The sequence below is a fragment of the Amblyomma americanum genome, chromosome 8 (assembly GCF_052857255.1).
Source record: "Amblyomma americanum isolate KBUSLIRL-KWMA chromosome 8, ASM5285725v1, whole genome shotgun sequence".
Lineage (NCBI taxonomy): Eukaryota > Metazoa > Arthropoda > Arachnida > Ixodida > Ixodidae > Amblyomma > Amblyomma americanum.
This window is the reverse complement of record NC_135504.1, coordinates 10403927-10429212: the sequence shown is the minus strand read 5'-3', so window position 1 is coordinate 10429212 and position 25286 is coordinate 10403927. Positions and strand designations below refer to the sequence as shown.

At 44.4% G+C, this 25286-nt stretch overlaps 1 protein-coding gene across 2 annotated transcripts in view; it reads right to left on the bottom strand.

Annotated features, from left to right (window-relative positions):
* The window catches only part of LOC144100906 (GTP-binding protein Rhes-like), an 86057-nt gene that overhangs the window by 54677 nt on the left and 6094 nt on the right, over positions 1-25286 (bottom strand). The window lies entirely within an intron of this gene.

Here is a 25286-nt window from a genome sequence, read left to right as displayed (position 1 = left end):
TGGCGGTTATTCATCGTGCGGCGAAGGTATTTTACTTGCTCTTAGCGTCGAGCGACATATATCGGCTCCCTTTTATGCACGCCATGTCTCGCAGGATGCGGAGGCCAATGACTTTCCTTCAAAGGTGACAATAGCGCCAGGCGCGCCGTCCGGAGTGGCTTTTCGGGAACGGCATAGATAAGTTAGTTGCCTTCTGTATAGTTTTCCTCAAGGGATACAGGCATGAGTCGCTTTTGCTTCTCAGGTAGAGGGCGTTCCGCGCTTATGTGCACTTCCTGCCGTTGTTTTGTATTCATCTATTTTGGCTACTTACTCTCGACGTTTAAACTACGCAGTGTAATAGTTGAGTCTTGCCGGTATTCGGCTATGGTGTGGGATCTCTTAGAATAGAGATTAAAAAAAATTTGCAAAAAAAAGACTGCCTAAGTCGTTACATGCGACGCGAAATTTGAGCGTCGATGCCGAAGCATGCATTTTCATCTTCGTCCTGCACATGCACTCTCAACCAGAACCAAAACAAACAAACAAAGCTTTGTTTCCTGAACGTTCTAAAATTTAAGCGTGACCTAATGAACTCTGAGCTTGGCCGAGACCTCGAGTTAAAGCTACATGCCCCTGAACACTATGCAAAAAAACTCCGGTTCCTTATCTACACAGTGTCGTGTTCTAGGCTATGGCAGCACTGAGACTGTTCTATAGCCACACTTGGGATTTACAGACTGTTCACCGGTCGCTGCTCTTGCTAACGCATTGTCTCAAGAGACGGAGTTATGTTACGCATAATAATGTGCGTAACGAAATGAAGGCAGAAGCACTCATTAACAATTCCTTTAGTTGAAATATTGAATCTCGGTTGAGAGCGTCTTCGCAATTTCTAGGCATTAGCGCTGCTCGGGAAGCAAACGACACCATTAAGGTATACGCTCGGTGTCATCTAAGAACTACTCCTGTCCTCACCTTCTTCGAAGGTAATAGCGTTATGAAATCCTTGCTGATGTTTGTGCATCAGCTCCTGGTTCCCTGACGCAACCACACTGGCATAAACCGAATATATTATCAACGAGTCCCGCTATAACTAACCTAGGAATATTCTCATTTTAAGCGGCAAATAGACACACACAATGCGAAACACAATCGCAGGTGTCTACCTTCAGGCAACGCAAGGGGAACAAATATGGATGGTAGAAAATCAATGTTTTTCAATGATTAGATACGGAAGCAGTCGCAGCCATCGTAACACAGAAACAAGCTCGCATCGACATCAGCAGACTCTCAGAGCTAGAGGAGCCACAATAGAGAAAAACACTTACCCGTCGTTGGCATTGCCGCCCTGAAAGAAATCGCCAAAGAAGGGCGCAAAGCAAGAAACCTTAAAGGCTGCTCGATGCGATACGACGGACCAATAAGTGCACCGACAGGGCGTGCCATTAGGCATTCAGCATAGCCACTGCTTGCCTCCAATGAAATGTGTTTTCTTTGTTTTGAGAGCTTGTCTTGGCCGCACATAAAGGCAATATGTCCGTCCGTCCGTCCGTCCGTCCGTCCGTCTGTCTGTCTGTCTGTCTGTCTGTCTGTCTGTCTGTCTGTCTGTCTGTCTGTCTGTCTGTCTGTCTGTCTGTCTGTCTGTCCGTCTGTCCGTCTGTCAGTCTGTCTGTCTGTCTGTCTGTCTGTCTGTCTGTCTGTCTGTCTGTCTGTCTGTCTGTCTGTCTGTCTGTCCGTCCGTCCGTCCGTCCGTCCGTCCGTCCGTCCGTCCGTCCGTCCGTCCGTCTGCCTGTCTGTCCGTCCGTCCGTCCGTCCGTCCGTCCGTCCGTCCGTCTGTCTGTCTGTCTGTCTGTCTGTCTGTCTGTCTGTCTGTCTGTCTGTCTGTCTGTCTGTCTGTCTGTCTGTCCGTCCGTCCGTCCGTCTGTCTGTCTGTCTGTCTGTCTGTCTGTCTGTCTGTCTGTCTGTCTGTCTGTCTGTCTGTCTGTCTGTCTGTCTGTCTGTCTGTCTGTCTGTCTGTCTGTCTGTCTGTCTGTCTGTCTGTCTGTCTGTCTGTCTGTCTGTCTGTCTGTCTGTCTGTCATGTTAGTACCTCTCCGTATCTATTTACCTATATATAAACACTCCTGCTCTAGAGCTCACGCTCCCTTCCAGCAAGAAACAAAACATCTTCATGGCAAGAAGCTTTGTGGAACGTGGCGACGGCAATGCCGGCATCATCAGTTTCCCAATTTGGCTCCCCAATCTCTCCAGCGGTCATGGCCCCCGAATGTCGCGACAGGCCTCTCACCTGCTCACACGTGTGTGAATGTCCAGGGTCGGGGAAGCGGTGCTACTGGGCCGTCGACCCAAATCAGGGAGAAGGAAAGGAAGAAACGGGCCTCCAGGGAAAGATTCATTGCGATCGGCAGCAGAAAGCCGTCCAGGCACCGACCAAGACTGTGCCGCGTTTAGGAAGTCTCGAGGAAGTGAAAAGGCGGTAATTAACTGACGTCGCGGTAGGAAAAGCCTTGAAAGAGTCCAGATACGGACGTTTCGGGGGCATTTTCAGGGACTCGTGAGAAGATGGGAGAGGAAGGGTTGAGGGAAAGCAGGAAGCTGAAGAGAAAACGCGTCATGAGTAAAGATGGAGTCAAGAAAGTGTAAATAGGAGTGAGGGAGGAAATCCGATGGAGGGCAAAATCGCGAAAAGAGGGGAACGCGGCGTTTAAGACCTTCCCGACCTTGGGGACGCAGTAGGGGCGAGCACTTCGCCAAATTGAAACGGGGCTGAATAGTTAAGCGAGCAAGGTGACTCTTCTCTTTAGAGGTCCGAAACTACAGCTCCCATTACACCGCAGCTCAAGAGAGAAATTGAGGAAGGTTTTATTTCCGCTGCTCCCTTGAGGGAAAAGCTACATGTGGCCACAGACTTACTTAAGCCGAGTCGCCGTCAATTTCGTTCGCTATACAAATGTTCCCCTTCTTGTATTTAAAAGTGGACGAAAAGTTAAGGATCTAAGTCCAAAGAACGCACAAATGAGGTTTTTGGTGCGGGCTCTTTCATCTTTCTGTTGACGTTTCTATTCTTTTGTTCTGGAAATGGAGACCTAAAAAATTTCTCTCCATCTTTCAACTACCGCACGCTCCACAATTTATTTTTAACTCTTAGGACAATGTTGAGAGTCGTGTGCCGAATCTTTCCCGAAGCTTATTTAATCGCTTTCCTTTGTACCTCTGGGGGATTTTGTGGTACCTACTTAACATACTTTTGAAGGAATAAAGATCTCATCCTTGTTCCCATTGTGGAACGTGCTGCTCGAGGCACTTCCGAAACATCCGAACCTCCACCGACGAATAACTGAATATATCACGCACGTGTCTTGTAATCCTCTAGAGGTATGTGTCCCTGAAAGGCAGTTTATAGAAGCCGAGAGAAAACCCCACGTTCCCGAAATTCGAAAACTGAGAAAGATCTCTCTGAAAAAAGACGAATATAAAAGAAATGATAACGCATTCTCAAGGATCACTCTATTTTAGGTCGGAAACATGCTTATGCGCCGTGAAATTTCTTTTTATGTTCTGTCCTTTTTTTATTCTTATGATTGATACCTTTTCCCGAGAGCCGAACTTTGAGCCCGAGATCCAAGTAATATCGATTCTCTTCCTCAACCCACGCCCCTCAAGGCACCTCCTTGTTATGCAGAGGAAGGCCTCGCGACCCACTGCCGTGACGTCACTGCCGATATTAACCTTCGAGAAGCATGCCGCCTACATGCTCGCTCTCATTCGATGCTTGACTTTGCTCCCTGACATTCTATTTTTAGCTCCGTTGCTCGACCAAATTATCTAGATCCTTGCAGCGATAACACGGCGGCCACAATATTCATCGAGTGCCCATGCTCCGCCAGTCTAAAAGTGATACCCTGGAAACCCTGCATCGACAAAACTCTGAACTGTATGCTGCACCAAGCTCGGAGACTCAGTTCCATCCCTCTGTTTGTTTTAATTTTTTTTGTTCTTTTTCTCCTTACCGTATAACGTCACGTTGTTTTTCTCGTGGGAGTTGCTGAGGTGAGCTGGCATTTCCGAGAAAAGAACAGCTGTCATAACTTTCTGCACGCTTGCAAGTCTTAGAAGGCAACCAACATGCCGAGGAGTGTGGTAACACGTGGCTCGTCAATAAATCATGCGGGGAAAATATCAACTTCGTTTCCTCTTTTTTGGATTTTTGTTTTGTCTTTCGCTTTCTTATTTGCTTACGATTCGCCCAATTCTGTTCCCCGCGACCGACGCCTAATTGGTTTAGTTAATTGGATCCCCACTGACAACACAACTTGACATAGCGTCGACAACGTGTGTCATATCCGACACGCTGGCAATAAGTATGACAGCTTCGCTTCGGGATAACGAAAGGGCAGGGAGGGTAAACAATGGCAAGACTGATGAAATTATAGCTTTCGGTGCTAAGAAAGAAACTGCTTTGCCCAAGAGTGCTACCATTTTTGTGCGTGTGGGTGGATACGTGTGCTACGTTTCACTTCGCCAAAAACATTGCCTTCTCTCTTTATTTTCCCTCCGCCGGGTCGCTTCAAGCGCTTCTAACAAAAATCCCTTTAATGTCAACAAACAGCCTAAAAAACCTTTTGATTAAGATATAGCATACTATAGGCACAGCTAGCTGGCTTACTTGTTGACAATGGGTGCCTTTAATCAGCGGCTAACCTTCACGTCTCTCGCTGCATAACCGAGAGTGACGATGAAAAGGGAGACATGGCATGACGAGATGTGGACGCGACATTGTTTGCTGACCTTTTTTTCTACATTTCCATTAGCGGCTGTCTGATGTGCAACTGTCTAGACAGCGACGTGGAGCATATGTTGGGTTGTAGGCAGCACCGCTATCGGCATCACCTCTTCTACCCTGGGGGAACAAAGGTAGTTAGTGTTTCAATTTACTTGACTGACTGACCGACTGATTTATTGACCGCAAAATTCAATGGCTGACTACCGTCTGACTGATCAACTAAATCAGTGAATCACTCATCACTTGCCTGAGTACTGGCTGGGTGATTGGTTGATTGTTTGATATATTCGCTAGTTATTTTGTTGATTGATTGATTGATTGATTGATTGATTGATTGATTGATTGATTGATTGATTGATTGATTGATTGATTGATTGATTGATTGATTGATTGATTGATTGATTGATTGATTGATTGATTGATTGATTGATATCTCGTTACGTTCACCAGCTCCAAAATATCTGGCCAGCTTATGGACCCTTTCGGTACAATAACTGCCAAGCAGCAAAGGTCTCCGATAAGAAAACTTACATTTCCTCTTGCCATATGATGACCTTAGCCTTTTCAACAGTCAGTGAACCGCGTCACTGAGTTGCGGTTTATGTCGGCTCCCAACATTTAAGACTGCTACTATTCGATGCTTCGATAAAGCTGCTAACACCACGCAAGGTATGAGGCGCCTTACAAAGAATCGCAAATAGGGCAACAGATTTCAATAGGTCAGTCGCTGTGTTCTCAGCAACGGCAGCAAACAGGGACCCCAGAAGCAACGCGATGCGCGTTATATTTCCGTGTGGCATTTTCGCGCCATTAAGCTGCTCACAGCGTCTATTCGCTGGCAGATTGCTCTGTTGGAAGTGCTTGGCGTGAGGAAGAGATCTGGAAGAAGAGGAGGCGGCGAAAGAAAGGCGATCACTTGAGAACGTTAAATTTCTTTTGTTGCCTTTCCTTTCTTCTTTCATTGCTTATTTACTTACTGTTTCCATCCTTTTTCTTTCCTTCCCTCTTTTTTCTTCCCTTCTTCATTATCTTCTCTCTTTATTAGTGATTTAATTTCTTCCCTCTTTTCTTTATTCGCTTCCTTTATTTTCTTTTATTCATTTGTCTTTGATTTTTCTTCCGTTCTTCCATCCTTAATCATCACATCACCCCTGAGGCCTCTCGACGTCAAACACAATGGGGTCTTATTCGGGAGCGTGGAACCTGGCTAATTGTTATGTAACATAATTCTTTTTTTGCTCCGTGCGCGCGTTTCAGTCGCCCTTGTAACTCGTGGTCACTTCTCTTAGCTCTAAGGCGCCGTCCTTGCCTCTGGATTTTCGAGGAAGTCACTAAATTGCTGCCTTCACTGACGTTATTGAAAACTCGTCACGGGAAAAAGAAAAAAGGCACAGAAAATAAAAGGAGGAAAATAGGACACCTTAGGGTGGAATGACGGGGGGGGGGGGGGGGGGCAAGGGAGGGGAGAGCTTTCAGTAATTTTTTTTTTGTTTCGTGATGTATTCACCTGAAATTTTTTTAGAACGTTAGAAATAATTTTACGACGACACTTACAAAATTTCACTCTTCTGTCTCCGGATCATTGTTTCCTAATATATATTTTTCCTCTGAATCTTATCAAAAGTTAAGAAAATGCAGCAGACGGCTGTTTAAACACTCTTTGAGTTCCTACTGGCGTGCTACAGGTCAAGACATTCTTGTACTTTTTTTTGCAAAACACTAATTTGGGTTTGAATTTTTGCGATGCAGTGTCCGTTGACATATCTAGACTGGGAAGAAAATTTTACAGACGAAATTTAAAATTCACACATTCGAAAACAATGTTTTAACCTGCACTGTGGTGCTAGGAGCGCAACAAAACAAACCCGTTAAAAATATGTAAAACCGAAATCTTCACCTCCTGTCTTCGTCCTTTTGCGCAGTTTCTAACCTTGCACCAAACTGAACCAACCAGCCCGCAAGAACGTCCTATTTCCCAACAGATTCCCTATATTAGAATGCACCAGGCTGATTGGTTATGCACTTGATAATTTTTCAACAGAATGCAGTTTTAAAAATCACTCACTGCTGCTTTTATGTATCGCAGCATTGAAAAAGTAACGCAAGGCGCAGTTCTTAGGAGGCCAGTTCCATATTTGAATACCACGCTTTGTTCGGCTAACTCCGCCGAAGTCCACATACAGACGCGACCTCATAACGTGTCTGGAACTTTGAGGTTTACTGATAGTACCTAACTATGAACGCATCTGTGGTAGGAACTAATAAAGGAGGGCAGCAGGATTTGTGCACAATTGAAGGGTAAAACGCACAGCGAAGGGTAGCCACACTTTACCGTTATTTTCAAGAAGAGACAAAAAATACGCGCCGCTTAGTACTTAAAAAACACCCGTATAACACGCGTATTCGAGAGTCATGAATGTGTGTATGTATACATGTTGCGATCGTGCGCATGAACTGTGCGCATATTATTCTGTACTGGACTCAATGTGTGTTCCTCAGTGCATTCGCGTATTGCTAATAAGTTTTTTTTTTGCTCTCTCCGTTTCCATCTAATTCATTTTCCTTTCCCTTGCCGAAATGTCTAGTGCATTCTATCGCCCCTTGTTGCTTACGCGTCATTAAGAGGAGAGAAACTATTTCGCTCTTTAGTAGCGCGGGCATGTCAGATAAAACAGTAAAGAAATAGGACGTAAAGTTCTGTACTTCGTTTCATACTTCAGGTGCAACGCTGTCAAAGCTAACGCACTTCTTTGCGCTGCCTGCATCCGCGACCAAAAAGTAATGCGTTCCTTGTGGTGAGCGAAACATAATGAATCCTTTGCCTACAGGCTTACTACATGACACGTTTGTCATGAACTTGACAACTAGACTCTAACTGCTGACGTCACGCTGTACCTTTCTCGTGCCTTTAGGCCACTCGAGCACAGAACAAGCGCGGAGTAACACGCCTCCTTTTATTTTCCCGTCCGGACTGCTTCCGTACCTTTCACAGCGTTGTGCACCTGATGTATAAAACGGAGTATAGGGTCAGATACATAACGCTTCCGCGGAGTAAAAATGCGTAACCAACAAAAACGACCATGGAAACCGGTGCGCAAGCAGGAGCCAGAACCTAAGTAGCAAACAGGAATAAAGCAAAGGCAATAAGAAGGAGATATAAAGGGGGAGCTGCTGTAAGTTGCACATAAATACGTGGCTCATAAATATCCATGCCAACGATAGCGCACCATAAAGGAAGAGTGAAAAAAATTCGATACAGACATCGCAAAAATGAGAATAGGATGGAAAAACCAAAAGCACGATGGACAAGTGTTTGCGGCACGGAAAGCTTATGGCCAAGCAGGACCAATAGGCAGGCATAAAATGGAGTAAAAATGGCTGAAAAGAAAAGTGGGAAAAGATTATGACAGAGGCAGGCAGGAAGAGAGAAAAAGAAAGAAAAAGTGTGCCACCCCACGACGAGGTTCCGTATCCGCCCGCGCGATCAAAGAGCCGGAAAGCACCGTGACGGCGGCAGGCGCAGGGGGCAAAAAAAAGGAAGGAGTTAGGGAGCAAGAGGAAACGTGTAGGGAAGAAAGAGGGAAGCGTAGTTTTTCTAGCGCTTGCGCGTCTGTGTGACGACACCGGCTGAGCTGCGGGTGTTCCCTGTGGGCGTGTGATGATGGTGCCGGCGGTTCGTGTCTGCCGATGATGACTTTTTTTCTCCCTACCGCCGCTAGAGTGCGCTGGCAATGGCAGGCGGCGGTCGCGGATCATCGCTCTCGCGGGAATGAGCGGGAGCGTGTGAGATCAGGGAGCCATGGGCTCGGGAAGAGGACACGCAGCCCGCTCCCTTTCGGTGGCCGGACTACCGTCACAGCAACAGCGGCAGCTTCGCATTGGCAGGTCTGCATCGTGTGGCCTTGAACGTTGCCTTCCCTGGCGTAAACCACCGCACATGAGATGCTCCTTTGAATACTGCTGACTGCCGTTGTCCTTATGCGGGACAGCGGTGCAAGGTGAGGTGACGGCATTCATTGAGTCAGTTAGCTGTGGGACCTCGTTGGAACGAAACACATAAAACTACTTAGGTAGCGTTCGCCAGAAAAAATTATGTCCAACGATATATGAGACAGATACTGCGCCATTTCCTTTCCCCCCAAAACCAATTGTGTATATATATATATATATATATATATATATATATATATATATATATATATATATATATATATATATATATATATATATATATATATAACACATTGCATTTTCCGCTTCACCCTAGCATAGCAGGCGTCCAAATAGGAAAAACCAATTTTCGCATAAAAAGATGAAAAACAGAAGATGCGCTAACGATAGTCGAGCTTCACTGTCAGGGTAGTCATGGTTTGCTAGTGGTTAAATGGGTATTGCCACCTGTTGATAATTAATTGCTCGTGTCACCATTGGCCACGTGACCAATGGGTCACACGATCAATGGGTCATGTAACCTACTTAAATGCGGGACTAGGTTATTCTGTGACCCGCTCGCGTGTTTTATTACGCTGCCAGATCACCTGATCTTACCACGTGATCATTTCGTTCTTTTCGAACGACGCGATCTCTGAACAAGCCTTCAGCGACCTCGTCGCTGCAAAAATCTGGTCATGGTGAAAAGTTTTCACTCCCAAGAAAACTGCCCGAATAGCGGCCTTCGTTTATTCAGTCTTTCTTATTCTTGTCTCCATCTTCGACATCTTCATGTCTATTTGAGTCGTCAGCAAAAAGGAGCGCGACAGATGGAGTGAGAGCAACGTCGCGACACGCCTGGTCCGAGCATTTGTCATCGACGTCTGACAGGTTAATCGCAGCGTTCCGCCGCCACCTCTGCGAAGATGCTGTAAGCGTGCTTTGTCACCGGTGTGTTAACAAATTGCTCTCGGCACGTCGACGGAGCGCCAGATGATGACGATGATGTCAGAGCGTCTTTGTCACCGTCATTGTCAACTTTATTCAGCTTGATTGTGAAATCCACTTTTATTGTGTCGAACAACGCCATTCCTCCCTCACCGCTTCTTCCACCTCCTCACCCCGAAGAGAATAAAATGTGCAGAAACGCGCAAGGAATATAGTGCTGAGAAAAAGCATTATTACCGGTTTCTAATACTAGCCCCTGCATTATAAGTATTGAGGCTCCGTTCATCTTCTGTCAATTCTTCGTCTTCTTATTCTTGCATATGTAATGTAATTCAAAACGCCGAGAAGGCATGCATGTATTTAGGCGAAAAACTCAGCCGTCATGCCATGCCGGGGCAAACTACGGCTTCAAAAGTCGGAAGAATGGGTCTCGTACTTAGAGCTTTACACCAGTGCTCGAATGAAAGGCCTGTCATTAAATTATTTCCTCCTCGTACTTTTTTAGCACAAGTCCAGCTACTCCTGCTTGCGTACAGCGCACATATTACATGCTCCACAGGTTAGAATACGGATCCTTAACTAGTCGCCCCGGTTGCATAAGCACCCTGCTTGCGTCACCACCATCCCCGCTTCTACACCCAGGCTGACGGCGCCTCTTTGTCCTTTGAAGTCGAAAACCTGACGTCGCATTTTCCCTTCAACAGCTCTTATCTCTCGCCTTACTGACTTAGAGAAGAAGGCATTCAACCCTCGACGCCTCCGTCCCGAGATTGTGAGGCCAATCTTCTCCTGGACAGCAAACGCCGGAACCAACTCCGAGTCGCTAATCCTATTTCCTTGACATTTGCCAGGAGTCACCGCGGGGTTAAACAGGATTTTCTCCCGCGCGCGCCATCCGCGGACGCGCAAAGTCGCAAGTATGCTTCATTCATTTTCTTTTTCTTTTTTATTATGCAGGCGTCTCCTCCACGCTCGCCACCCCTTGAGAAGGTCAGCGGGTGCTTGAGCGCTCGCTATGCGTTATGCTTACCGTCATTTCGCTCAGAGGGGACGCCGCCGAGTTTTGCAATGAGGACCACTGGACGTGCGGACGTCAACAGTGCTGCTCAAGCCCCCTCCTCTGAAAGGCACCACACCGGCGCTTCCGCCCCGTTGAGCTCTCTCATTGCGACACGACCAGTTGCGTAAGCCACGATTTCCAACGCCATCTACCGCTCTCTCTCTCGCAAACACCCACGCACGTAAATATACAAAACGGTGAAGACGACGATCCGTATTGCCCAGGACAGCCGTGCAGAATTTTTTCTGCTTGGCTTGGCTAGGCTTGGCTATGCTTGGCTAGATATATGTGGCCCTGACATTGACCAGCCGACCTTCAGCTTGCAGACGATCCACGGTGATGCCTTGCTCTTTACCATCGCGTGTCATGAAACTTTATCGTCTTGCTGACTTGTCGTTGACCCCTTTATTCGATGCGGTCCGCCTTGTGGAAAAACGAGTTACGCTGTTGTCTTGATGGAGGCTTCAATCCCCTGTTGAGACAACATATAAACCTGCAAATTAGCAATGCTCTTTACTTTCCTGGTGTGGCCTGCCGCTGATTCCCGTTTTGCAAGCTTCAAATCTCTTATTAGGACTTAGCACCTGAATCAATCCCGTTCGTTCTAGCTTGAATGCTTGTCCTCTGTGTACATGTTTTCATGTTTTCATGAGCTCCAAACGTACTTCGGCTAAGCAATTTGCGCACGTGTCTACGGCTGACTCAGCTTTTTTTCTTTCTGCTCTGCTAGAGCACTTCCACGGTACTCTGAGGGTATTTACAGGGTGCTTGTAACATGGTACTTCAATGGTACTTACACGGTACTTACAAGACAAATTGAACAGGAAAGTAAACACATCCTCTCCTCAAAGCTACAAAGAATTTGCACTTGTCCTCGTGACACGAACAAAGCACCGATGAGAAAATAACTGTTCTGTTATGCTAAGAGTGCCAGCTCTCTTCTTTCTTTCGTAGGTCTGAGAAGGTCATCTTAAAATAAGCACGAGCCGCATAGAAAACAGAACATCAGAGTTATTTCTTCTTAACCCGAGCTGTTTTTTTTCTTTCTTTTTTGTCTTTCCATCCCAGTATATTTGAATATGGCGTTTCAGGCAGCGTGAAGAAAACGCTAGAGTACGAAAACAACACAGAATAGTAGCCCTCCTGACCCAGGCACATCTCCCATTTTGGTTGCGGCATTTGCATGCTCTCTGTCTTTATCTTCCAGATGCTCCGCGTTGAAGACAGACGCGCTAGTGCCGGCAAACAACTCTGCAGCTGGCTTACAAAGAAATGAGGTGTGCATACGACGGAAGATATGTCGGCTGTTTAAAGTGCACCCGAAAAGAAAATTCAAATAAAAAGGCAGTAGAAACCCAGCCCGCGAGGGGTCCAACTATATGGGCGCTAGAAGCGGTTCTGTTTTTCCAGCCATGCTCGTGATCCATGTACCCCACATACCGAGCCATTTTCGCCCGGTATATATAGTGTTGAATGGCGCCGCTGGTGAATAGCGGCGGGACAGCCATAAAGAAGAGTGAAATACGACGAAGCTTTCGCACGTTAACACTAAAGAAGGCCGTAAACGCGCCTGCCAGATCGGACAGGCAAAAAACGGCGGGAAAAAGTGGCGGTTCCAGTTTGCAGCAAGGCGCTTTTGATGTCGTTTTTCTGTTTGTTTTTTCTTGAATATTTTTCGAGCCGTCCTTTCTTTCCTTCTTTCTGCTTTTTCTCCTCTTTTTTTTTCTTTCAATGCGCGTCGGTTCATTCGTTCGATCGCTCTGAATTCCCTGGTTTATTTGTTTGCCAGTCCTTGTTTTGAAAGTGCGACACCGACAAAGACATGCCGATAAACGCGCTCGATTTAGCCCGGAGGTATACGCGCAGTGAGCTCCTAGCTGTGCAATTCCGATCGACATCGGTGCAGAAAAAAACTAATAGTGAAATAAAAATGCGAATCGTTCCAAACACCTCCGGAAGCCTAACGGAAGCGCTGTTCGACACGTCGCTCGGAATTCATTTCTTTTTGTTTTTTCTTCTTTTTCTTTCTTCTTTTTGAATCCGGCAACTAGCGCTTTCAAGACGTCCTCCTGTACTCTCCCCTACTTTTCTGCTTGCACTCCCCACCTCAAGCGGAGAAGGGTCTGCTGGGAACATCGAAGACCACGCATCGCCAAGAAATACCCGAGTCGGCAAATATTTTTCTAGTAATAACAACACGACAGCGGATATGGCGAAGGACGTGCAAGATGGCGGGCACGTAATTGAAGGATCGGGAAAAAACTTTAGTAACTTATTTAGCTTTTTTTTTGTTTGGTTTCATGATCTTTGTTTTTTCATCCGTCTTTTCATCCTTATGTTCAGCGTTATCACGTGTATGGGGGACTGCTTGCTGCGACCGTAGAGAGATGCCTCGTGTGTACAGGAAGCCTTTGAAGAGGCCCTCATGTAAGGCTTTAGCTTAGAGCTAGGCGAGGAGGTTTTTGCACTGCCAATATAATTTTCTTGTGCAAAAAACGGGTGAAAACAAGCAAGGAAAAAAAAACCACACAACTGAGCCTAGGCCTGACGTGTGGCGGTTTTAATTTCGCTTCCCACTTTATGTAAATATTTACGACCGATCGGTTTAATCTGAGAAGCAAAGTTGAAATAAGTGAATAAATACTTAAATACTTTTACCCTGACTACGTCCATGTTTGTGGGAAATCATCCGCAGTGCACGCTATTTTTGTTCTCGCTGCATTAGTTTTTGATATGTTTATCTTTCTAGCAACTGATTTAAAACAATGCCCATTTTTGCGTCGTTAATTTTAAGGTGTTGAAACGCGTGAATCTACGATTACTTTTCCTCATCATCTTGGGCCCAAATAAATAAAATATACTAATTTCTAAACTGTTCATTGCTTTCATTGTGCCATCATGTTTTTCACCTGAATATCGAGCGTATAAAAATCCGGAATGCGTTTTGCTTTTGTTTTTACCACACACTCACTGCTCTTAGTTTGACGGAATGTGTGATTACTTTCTAAACTGTAGACAACAATTGCAGTTTCGCCGTTCAAAAGTAGACAGTGTTGAAAACTTTTTCATCAAGAAAGGATCAAAAAATTAGAAAAAAAGAAGCAGACGAACTGTCTTCTGCAAGCAGTTGTCTGCTTCTGTGAAAATATATCAGTGCATAGACTTACATGGTGTATCTACAAGAACACCTGCTCGTGTTTTTTTTTCTCATTCCTTCATTACTTCTGCTTCAAATCACTCGACCGCGTCGTCACCGTTACGGCTGTTGAGTCCCGCCCTGGTCGGTACATGTTGAACACAGGTGCACGACCGCTCCCTTCCTTTTTTTTTTAGGGAGCATAACACAGACCTAAAGAACGATTCGGCGTAGATTTAATCGTTGGTTGTTGTTCGTTACAAGGTCAACGTTCGCTCCCTAATAAAGGGCCACCTGCTACTGTGCAGGAGCGATTTCAGGGGCGACTAAGTGGAACAGAAACAAAACGAGCGGTACGTGCAGGTACCTTACGCAATTGCTTCAGCGAACGCGTCTTTTCATCTCCTCTTTGTTTTCTTTTTTTTTTTTGTCAGATAACTATTCCTTTCTTAACGAGGCACCCGGTTTGTCTAGGGCTAGTTAACTCATGTCCAAAGGGCCGAAACAGAACGTCTACCCCGCAAGCGTATCTTGCTTTTCGTCGGAAAACTTCCCTTCCTTTTTTTTTATTCAGTAAAGGAAATCGTTAGGCACTGTGAACATTTTTTCTTGTCTTTTTTTTTCAGAGCCTGCTCCCGAGTTTCGCTCTAAGAAAAACGATGTTCGTAAGTGGCTTCTGAAAGATTAGTTTGGTTCACGCTAGCAGTCGAATGCAGGAAAAACAAAATAAGCCCCATGAAATATGGTAATATTTTTTTTTTTCGTCTTTAGGCTAAGCTCTGCTCTGTAATCTTTGGACGGAAAAAAAAAAAACCTAAGAACTTCGCAAGTGTCCATTGTGTGCAATTAATTTTCAGTGGGGCACTTCTTTATATTTTTTTCTATTAACTTGTTGCAAGTAAATCAGCGAACGCTTAGTAGTGGGGAGCGTTAATCTTTATTCATTTCTGCTTTTACTTTTGTGCAAGTATCATTTGTGTTGTTTCCCCGTTTGGTTCAGCGAAGGGACGCAAAAAAAATGCAGGCTCACGTTGTATGCTCCCCTTATAAAGATGGTCTATAGACATCTTTCAGATTCTGTTGTCTTCCAATTAATATTTTCTTTTGTCAATTCATTGTCTATAGTGTGCCTGTAGATAGAAGTTTGTTAGCAGTGTATGTCCATAAATTTATGGATTCCTTATAGACCGTATATGGGATTTGTATTGTTGAAAAACGAGCATAGTATACAATATTTGTGCGTAAAATTCTATAAACTTCATTGGAAAACATCTATTGACAGCCTATGGAGTGTCAAATAATTTAAGGGTCGTTAAGATGCGTCACAAGCGGCGTGGGTGAGGAAACTATGTCTTAGCAATAAATAATTATTAATCGTTATCCCACTTTCATTGCCACGTACGTAGCATGACCAGCATGACCACTTTGTACAGCTTTGTTCTATTGTTATTTGTGTACTGCAATGTTCAAAGAAAGGCTTAAAAGAAGGAAGAGTGTCCTGATTGCGCATTTCAATCCACGTTGCTCAATTCATTCACATGCAGTGCTCACATGAACACTAAATGGGGAGCCAGTAAGGATTTTTTTTCGCTTGAATATGAAATACGACTGGAAATGCAGTCATTCTATAGTCCTGAGAAATATTGCCTTCAGGGAACGCAAGCTTTCTTTTCCACTGTTACTGTTTTAGACTGTAGAGCGGCCTTTCAACGACTTCTCCGAATATCTTTCAAGCGGGACCGTGAAGGTTACAGAAACATAAAATTGCAGTCTTTAATAAGGTACTTACTGCTGAAGCTGTTTTAAACTAATGTGATTATCTTAAATATTTTTTTAAGTTGCATATAATTCAGCATTTGCAGTACTAGTCCTCCTCCTAATCTTATGCCCTCTAGGACGGCATTAACTCGAGTGTAGCCTCTAATCCGCACTGCTATTTCTTTGTCTCATAGCGTTGCCCTGATAAGTTTCTTCCCCATAGTTGGCTATGATGTCCTCAATATCTAATCCCAAAGCTTTTTGTTAACCTCCAAGTTCAATCTTCATTGATTAGTACAGTCAAATACAATTACTACATGTTACCATTTGGAGGAATGCATGTTAGCCAGTGTTCGTGGGCTTAAGAAAAGCTGGCCCAAATACATTCCAACCTGTTCTTACCCAGCTTCTGTAGTTGACGTAAGCCATTAAGGCGGAATAAAGGCGTACGAGGCACGCAGCTAATTATGCGCTTCAGATCCCCATTTCCCTAATGTAATCGCAGATTCCAGGATATACATCCGCGCTACGGCTTAGGCGTTAGTGAAAGGGCTATTATCAGCCGCCGGCCTAATGCGTTATATAAAGCGTCTGACAGCTCCTACGTCACGGAGGACGGTATACAGCGCAAAAGGCTACGGACGTCGACTTTGAGCTAAAGAGATGAATAATTGATGGCGTCGCGTAACGGCCCCACAGAAGACTGCATTAGGGATAGCGAAATGAGGATCTAAAAGCCAGTGCAGGTATATGATGACAGCAGCAGGAAAGTTTTATGAGGTGAGCTTCCTCTGAAAAAAATTATTTTTTCTCTCTTCTCTTCCTCGCTTTATTTATATTTTTAGCGATTCCTAAATAACAATAACTTACCGATAAAAAGCACGTCATCGCCAAGGGTCTCGGGTGTTTTCAATAAAAATATAACTGACTTATTGGCTTTTTAGATGCAACATGAGACCCGCTGCAGGTGAGCTCTTCGGTAAAATACCAAAGCTTGTTGAAATCTAAAGCGTGAGGGATGTCAAAAACAACACTAAAAAGAGAAAACACTCAAGCCCCGTGATGACGATGACCTGAGCTTCCACCGCGGGTGGGTTGGTCGCGCAAAATCCATCAAACTTTACCGCCTGACTTCCCGCTTTGAGACGCTGTTGCAATATATACCGCTTCTCTATGGACTCGCTGAAGACGGTGGCTATAGCAAAGGAAGCAAGGACAGCCTATGAAGGTTTCTTTGAAGGCAAACAATTTATTTCCTTCCGACTCTCTCGGGCATTCGCTTATACAATGCGAGCCTCAGGCGAAAGGGGAACTGAGGCATTCCTTCGGAATGGGCTTTTCCTTTATATAGAAGCGGTTCCACTGTGACATCGAAGATAGAAAGAGCGAATGAAGAGCAGAGAGAAAAGGGAGACAGACCGTGAAGGACGCTATCTGTTGAGCATGACCGGAAACGGAGAGGTTTTAAAGAGGCGACGGAGGCTCTCTTGAAACGTTGTTTGTGAGAGGTTTCGAAAGAACGGCTACCTGTGCTCAGCACCTGCACCTGCCTGTCCAACCTGAAAGCAGGCTTAGAAAGAGAAGTCCATAGACGCGTTGGTTTGAACATGTCCTGAGAACCTCGCTCTTACATTGTAGCCAAGACATTGTAAGAGGTGATATGAATGCGCTTGCTCGAACAGTGAGGGTAAAGTCAGCGTTAAAGTGCATGAAAGTGAAGAACTGCGCGAACAACTTATCTCACCCCCACAGCACGTGTCACCACGGATGGATCACGACCAGAAGGTTGGAATACCATTCTGCCGAACAAAAATCTATACGTTTACACCCCGGACATCCGACGAGTGGAATCACCTTCCCGCACCACTGGCACTAATTAATGATCAGCGTTTATTTCAAGAATGCATTAGCTAACATTGTATAACTAGCAACCTTCTGTAATATTATGCTCATATTTCTATGAGCTCATATTTTCTAGCGCTTGGTGAACACAAGGGACAAGAACACAAATACACAAGAACACGAATACACAGGACGTACGCTAGCGTACGTCCTGTGTATTTGTGTTCATGTCCCTTGTGTTCATCAAGCGCTAGAAAATATGAGTTCAAACAATATCCAACTAGCCCAAGTTTCTGCCTTACTAAATATCATATTTCTATGTTTTGTTACTTTGTAGAACCACTCCCCTCTATAATGCCGTATGGCACTGAGGATCTTTTAAATAAATAAGTAGAGATTAGTCAAGCCGGCAATGTGCAAATACACCTTTTTGAGTGAAGTAGTCGGTAATTAAAGCCGTAATTAACAATATTAGCTGAGAAAATGAAGTAGCGATGAGCGAAGTATAAATAATATTTTTGCACGTCAGTTTCAAATTAAATCCTTAAATCAGCAATTACCAAGCAAAAAAAAAATTGTATATTGCGAGTTTTAATGCCCCAAAGCGAAACAGAGACTAGGAGGACACCATAATGGAAGCTTCCAGAATAATTTAGACCACCAGGGGTTCCTTAACATACGCTAATATCGCAGAGCGTATGTGCGTGTAACAACCAAGTCGGCAGATTATTGATGGACTTGAATGACAGGTAATGCACTAGTTGAATCAGTTTAGATGAAGTAATTGTTAAGCAAAGCAGATGTTTTGTCGGGGGCTGAACAGTTTTGTAACCTTTCAGCCGGCGAGATGGGAGGAATATGTATTGAAAGAAACAAAACCAAGCATCTAAACAGAACACTTAACCGAGGCGTCTGATGCTACTTTATCTTGGTATTTTGCGTTTTTTTAACTGCAACACAATTGCTCAAAAACCTTTGGGACGTCTGGACTTTTCGCACTTCTGAAGGTCTCCAAAATGGCAATGGGCACTTCTGTCCACAAAAAAAAAGCCAAAATCATAAAGCCCTCCCTGACTGACTTGCCAATCTGCGCAACAATCAAAACACGTCATGTTTTCCGGGTTATTTTGTCTTGCTTTTCTTTGCTACGAAAGTAACTGCTGAAAAGCCCAAAGCGGAAATGCCGGCTCTGACGTCAAGACCTTTTCACGCTGTTCCTAGGAGTCTCAAAAATGGCAACGCACAGTTCTGCCAACCTTAAGAAGCACGAAACCTAAAACGCCCTGCAGACCTTGCAGTTACTAATTCAGAACAAAAAATGAGGGCGCGCAAAATTTTCATTAATCGGATTTAGTTCGAACTTAATCCGAGTTTGTTTTTAAAGGAGCGTTTCGAACAACACGCGCATGTTTTCACTTCATCAGTCTTCAGCCTTCGCCACGGCTCTGTTTCTTGAGCCGTTTTGGTGGAATTGTCGCTGACACCGGCACAGCTGCATTTGAACGCGACAGCGTTTCTTCATAACGACCTCCAGGAGGCGCTTCCTCCTGTTCATCAGGTGCATGCAGTTACTGTGCAGGAACTAGGACTAAAGTGGCGACCCCACTCCCACGCACATCATTTACACAAACATAAAAAACCATGGTAGCCACCATTATGGTAACGCCTCTTTATAGCCTACCACTCAAAGTGGTAGGTTATAAAGAGGCTTCCTCCTGTTCATCAGGTGCATACAGTTACTGTGCAGGAACTAGGACTAAAGTGGCGACCCCACTCCCACGCACACCATTTACACAAACTTAAAAAACCATGGTAACGACCATTATGGTAATGCCTCTTTATAACCTACCACACTGAGTGGGGGACCAATTTCATTTTGACGTAGTAATCTACCTGAGAAGGACCTCGCTGTGTGCTAGTTGGTCAGCGTTGCATGAACTTGTGCTAGGAGCGCCAATAATGACGTCAAGACCTTTTCACGCTATTCCTATAAGTCTCAAAAATGACAATGCACACTTCTTCCGGCCGTAAGAAACACGAAACTTAGTGTTCATTGAACACTTGTCATTCAATCAATTGATCGGCTAGTCAATCAAATGGTCAGTCAGTCAATCAATCAGTCAATATTTAGGTAATCAGGCAATCAAAAAGATGCCTAATTAAGTGATCAAAATCAATTAACGAATAGGCGTTACCATAATGGTGGTTACCATGGTTTCCAAGTTTGTGGAAAGGGTGGGCGTGGTAGTGTGGTCGCCATTTTAGCCCTAGTTCTTGCACAGTAACTGCATGCAATAAAGAACGCAAAATAGCGGTGCTTATCTGACAACGTCGATCATTTCAGGCACGAGTACCGCGATAGTATGATACTGCCGCGAAGCTGCAGTAAGCATTCCGTCTTAGTTTTTACTTCGTAAGCATTCCAAGTGTCACAATGCGAAAACGGCAGATTCTGTCTGTATCTTCGAATAGTGAACCCACAGTCTTCCTTCCAACGGCCTCCTCCTAGCTAGGGGGATGTCATGCACCCACCGCCACCTTAGACTCAACTCCACCCATTCTCACTCTACAGCAGCACTACCCTCCCCCCTCCCCTTGCCCACCTTCTCGCCCCCTCCCCCCCTTCCCAGAAAAATGCTGTCGCGTGTGCGAAGCCTCGACTTAGAGTGAACTCATTCATTAAAGTCAAAGCATCAAAGAAATCATCGAGCTTAACTGCTTTCGCGAACTGTCTAATCAGACGTCTGACCGTCCCGTAACTTTACAAGACCAGGGTGCTCAGACGTATAATGTGTTTTTAAGCGGATTTCAGCGTTTCTTGACACAATGGGTCTTCAATATATTTTTATGCGCAGATCCAGATTAAAAAATATTTGCGTGCAGGCAAATTCAACAATACAATAATTGCGCTGCGCGGGTTTATCCAAATCACACCTCCGGGCTTTGCTTCCAGTCAGGGTCCCAGAGCTCGCTCCTAAAACGACAGCCCAGGGAGCTCAGGCAAAGCTCTGAGCATTTAAAGAACAACCAAGCTCTCGCATGCAGCGATCGTAATGTTTTCCCCGCTTAGTAATGAAGTGCTGCGAAGCCCAGCGTGAAGATCCGAAAGACTTGTTCTTAACCAGTCTTCAGCCGTTTGAAGTTTGAGATGGACGAGAAGAGACAAAAAAGAAACGGTGCGCGACAGGCGGATACAGATTGTAGTGAATGCCACGAAAACCGAATACATCTAGATCAAGCGACGCCAGATGTCAGGCTTTGTGGATTTCACTGGTCCTAGTGTGACAGACATTACGAACCAAATTTTCGCTCTCTACTGCCTGCGAAGAACAGCGGCCAGATGCCTGAAACATTCGTGGCAGGTGTTCATTCGATACTCTTAAGATATATGAGTGCGCTAACTGTTGGCTTACTATTCATAAACTTCAAATAGTACTGAATTAGTTGCATTAGTAAATAATGTTTGGTTTTATTTATACATTCTTTACTGATTGGTTGATTTATTTTGATCACTGAATTACCCATCATTTAATTGACTAACTAGCTAAATTCTTCATTGATTGACGGACTGATTGATTTATCGATCGATTGAATGACAAGTGTTCAATGAATTCTAAGATATGTGAGAATACTGATTGCTTATTATTCATAAATCAATTACATAGTCCTAAATTCAGTTCCATTAATAAATATGGTTTGGTTTTATTTATACATTCTTTTAGTGATTGGTTGATTGAATATGGCCACCGAATTAATCGATTGTTCGATTGGCTAATTATTTGATTGATTTAATTGATTGATTGATTAATTTTTCCTCGAATATGCAGGAGGCTGATGCCACTGCCATTCAGTCCCAGCCGTCATATAATTTGCTATCTATTTTAGAAATCCCCAGCAACGACTGATATTCACACCAGCCGACAGTAGCGATAAATGCAGATGTCTACCGACTGACGTGATCGATGCACCACCGCTCGGGGAAGCCACTACTTTTACTTCAGCGCAGCATTCTGGAAACGTCAAGAAGCTTAGCATAGCCAATAGTGCTCCGAAGCACTGGGCCGTCGCCAATATCCCCGCGAATAATCTATTCAGGCCGTCCCTTTTTCATCATTGTGCTAGTACATGCCTGTCGAACGCATCGCCAGTTAATGCTCTGCGATTAAATTGCCCGCAAATCCTTGTTGCGTCATTTCTGGGGTAATCCTGCCGAACCGCCTAGCAACGCCAGCGACGTCGTTGAGCGCGTCATTGACGCTAACCAGCTTTCGTCGGAAGCCTTTAACGTGCTGCCTTATCTCTTTTTTGCTTTGTTCCTTTAATCCTGCGCTTTCTGGGTCGTGCCTATTTTTTTCTTTTCAGAGGTGACCGCGATGTGGCAAGCACACTTCCATGCGTCGTCTTGCAGGAAACCGAGGTCCTTATTTGTTTGAACATTTGCCGGTTGTGTAGCGAAAGCGGAATTTCACCGATGCCCACGTTGCCAGTCTACCAATGTTCAGAAAATTTAACCATTTAAGGTAATTCTCACACAACTGTGTGCTTTATGAACTGGCAGCTTTTTCTCAGTGTGTGCTCTACATAGCACTGAATTTGTTGTGTGATGCGAATTCGTCATCCTTATTCCAGCGAATAGGGTCTCTTTTTATGCCGACAAGCGAAAGCACAATATCACATTTAAAAAAAGATAAAGTGGTCGTTGGTACCGCGCCGTCCGCCATTGCTTGGCAGACACATTTCGCTACCAGTACTAATGATGGTTTTTGTTTTGCCTGAATTTTAGCGTCATGTGCATCTTCGAAAAAAAAAGTATCTTCAAGATTGCCGGGACAAATATTCGCATATTATTAACATGGCTTTCAACGACGTTGGCAATAAGAAATCTTTTACAGGTGTATAAAAACTTTGCCGTAGGTGTGTTCAGTTGGAACATTAACGAACTGTCTTTCCTGGTACCTGTGTATACTGTTGAGGCGGGGTAACGTTTGCTTTTAATCAAAATAATAAATGACGCATGAAAGTGTTAATATTGTAAGCACATGTCATGTATTTCCTTTCGAGATAGAGAAATACAAAGTTTAAAAGGCGTGTTGCCAGACTTTTACTAAGATTCCAAGCTTGGAAACAAGGCGATAAAGAAGATGCAAAAATGTTCGCATAACAGATGACTGCTGTGCTCAAAGAACAGACAACTGCTGTACTGTTCTCTTGAGTTGTTCTGTCCATACGGGACTGTGCATGTCACTGTCTCGAGTTCTACAGGGCTAATGTCACATTGTCACAAAGACCACAAGGTTGTCTGTCCGTTTGTTTGCCCGCACATACAGTTTACGAAACAATGGAGCAATCTGCAATCCACAAATGACATTTCTGAACACACTTAATGCAGCCAAGTTAAAGCTTCATATTCCAGAGATCCTGAAGGCCCGATGAAAGATTACTCGTTGCAAAGGCAACCTTAACGTCAAAAAATGCCAAATTTTTGCGAGCTTACCCTAACATTGGCGGTCCGTAGGAACGTTTTAATTTTGATTTTTATTTATTATATGAGCCAAAATACGCGAGCCCATTCTGATGCTTCTTAAACCTACAGAAATCGCTGCAATTTCTTGCCTGTGATTAGGCAGTGGTCACATTTTTTCAGATGAATCTACCATTTGTTTCACATTCAGTAATCACATTTCGGGGAATAAATCTACGAGTGTTTTACATTCACTCAATTTAGAGAACAATAATTTCTAATGGAGGAATATCATAGTTTTTATCGGACTTATTGTCGCTTGGCCACTACAGAGGTAAATCGATCGAATTACCTAATAATTGATTCACGGGAGCCATTCAACGTCCAAGGCCACGTCTGAAGAACGAATAACTATTGTCAGCTCTAATATTGGTAACGGAGCTTCCGATAACCACTTAAAGTCACATCACCTAATGTAGGCGGCGTTATAGACTGATTTGAAGGGCTGGGACCAGAGTACAAATAAAGAAAAAAACACTCGCTGCATAATGCGCTTCCGTCTTTTTTTCTGGCAGAAGCTAATTTATGCGCCCTTTTACGGTTGCGTAGCTATAAAACATTGCGCAGACGTTACAGCATAGCGTCAAAAAGAAGTCTCAGAAAAATTTTGTTACCAGGCAACGGCGTTAGGCCACCCATGTACTAGCCTTTATGCAGGTGCATGAGTCCTAAAGAAGGATGAGTTTTGGTATTGTAGTTTTTGAAGGAAAAAAACGCATTTCACGCTCTCGAGGAGTTGAATCTGGGTTTCAGTTGCTTAACATGCGTGCGCACGTGTGTTCAAGGGTCTCGCCTCTGTACTATGTTTTGCTGAAAACGGCGCATTCCTCCGCAGCCGCCGGTCTGAATGCGGCACCTGATGTATGCCCCCGTCACACTAATAGCACAGGCGCAACAGTTGTGCTTTTACTTTTATTTATTTATTTTTGCAGTAGCTGTGATTTCTTTTTTTTTCTTTCCCAGTCTCCAGATTGATGCTATGTTGGAGAATACTTGCTTCATGTTTAGTCAAAGTAAGCTAGCCCTGCCGGTCGTAGATTGAACAAAAAAATTCCCCAAACAAGTTTCTGGATATTCAAGAAAAGTTCACACTTAGAAAATCGGTGTGCATGGTGTTGTGTATGTTATGTGTTGCAGTTTGCTCTCAGCACTAGCTTTATCTTTTTTCTCCCCAGTGCGAGAAAGATTATCCGACTGCGCTGCCAGGAAAGAGAGTTCTAGATGTCCATATAAATGTAAAATAAAGAATCTCGCAGACGTTGCCCTCTCCAGAGCAAAACGCGTTCCACCCGAAGAGCCAACAGTACGTCCTGACATAACCTAGTTGATTCTGTTCGGTTTTATGCGGGTTTAACGTCCCAAAGCGACTCAGGCTATGAGGGGCGCAGTCATGAAAGGCAGTGGAAATTTCAACCACCTGAGGCTATTTGATGACATAACTTGAATTTCAAAAACCAGTGGGGGAAAACTATAGCTTTTTTTCCGATATACTACGCCATTTATCCATCTGGTCAACTCATATACAGACTTCGGTGTTAAAAAATACATACAGAAGAATAGCAAGATAAATGTCCTGCCCCGTCCTCTTGCACTAAACTAGCGCCATCAAGGGGAGCCCGTTGCAACTACTGCGTCCTTTACCTTTCCGCTGGACAAAGCCCTGACCTCAGGTACACAGGTCTATTTTTAGCGTGCTGAGTGCACACTCACTAGGTCGTCCCGCAAAACGGCGTGACTCGGTCAGTAAACTCTGGGCGGTCAATGCAGCCTGGCAACGGAGTACCACTGCCGCGTATCTATCCACACCGGCTGTCAAGTTCAAGAAAAGGACAATGCCTCATTGAGAGAGATTGCGCTTTTTTATGTTGTTTATCTCCGGTGGTTTTGAATTAATTCTCGCACGCTTCTCGGTGTTAGGCGAAAGAGACGTTTGAGGATGACAAAAGATTTCATCTCGGGGTTGAATGACACTCTTTTTGCATTTTAGTGACGTAACTACTACTACTACTACTACTACTACTACTACTACTACTACTACTACTACTACTACTACTACTACTACTACTACTACTACTACCACTACTACTACTACTACTACTACTACTACTGCTGCTGCTGTTGCTGCTGCGCTGCTACTACTACTACTGCTAATAATAATAAGAATAATATGTCATTCCTGTAAGTTTAGTACTGGCCGCCAATATTCTTGATTGTCAGTCGTGAGTCAGTCCATGTTACATCAGCCTGATTAAGCCCTCTCCAAAGCCGAAGGATTGACGTGTGATGTCCACTCAGTCCTGCTTCGCCCCAAACTCGGCCACCCGTTG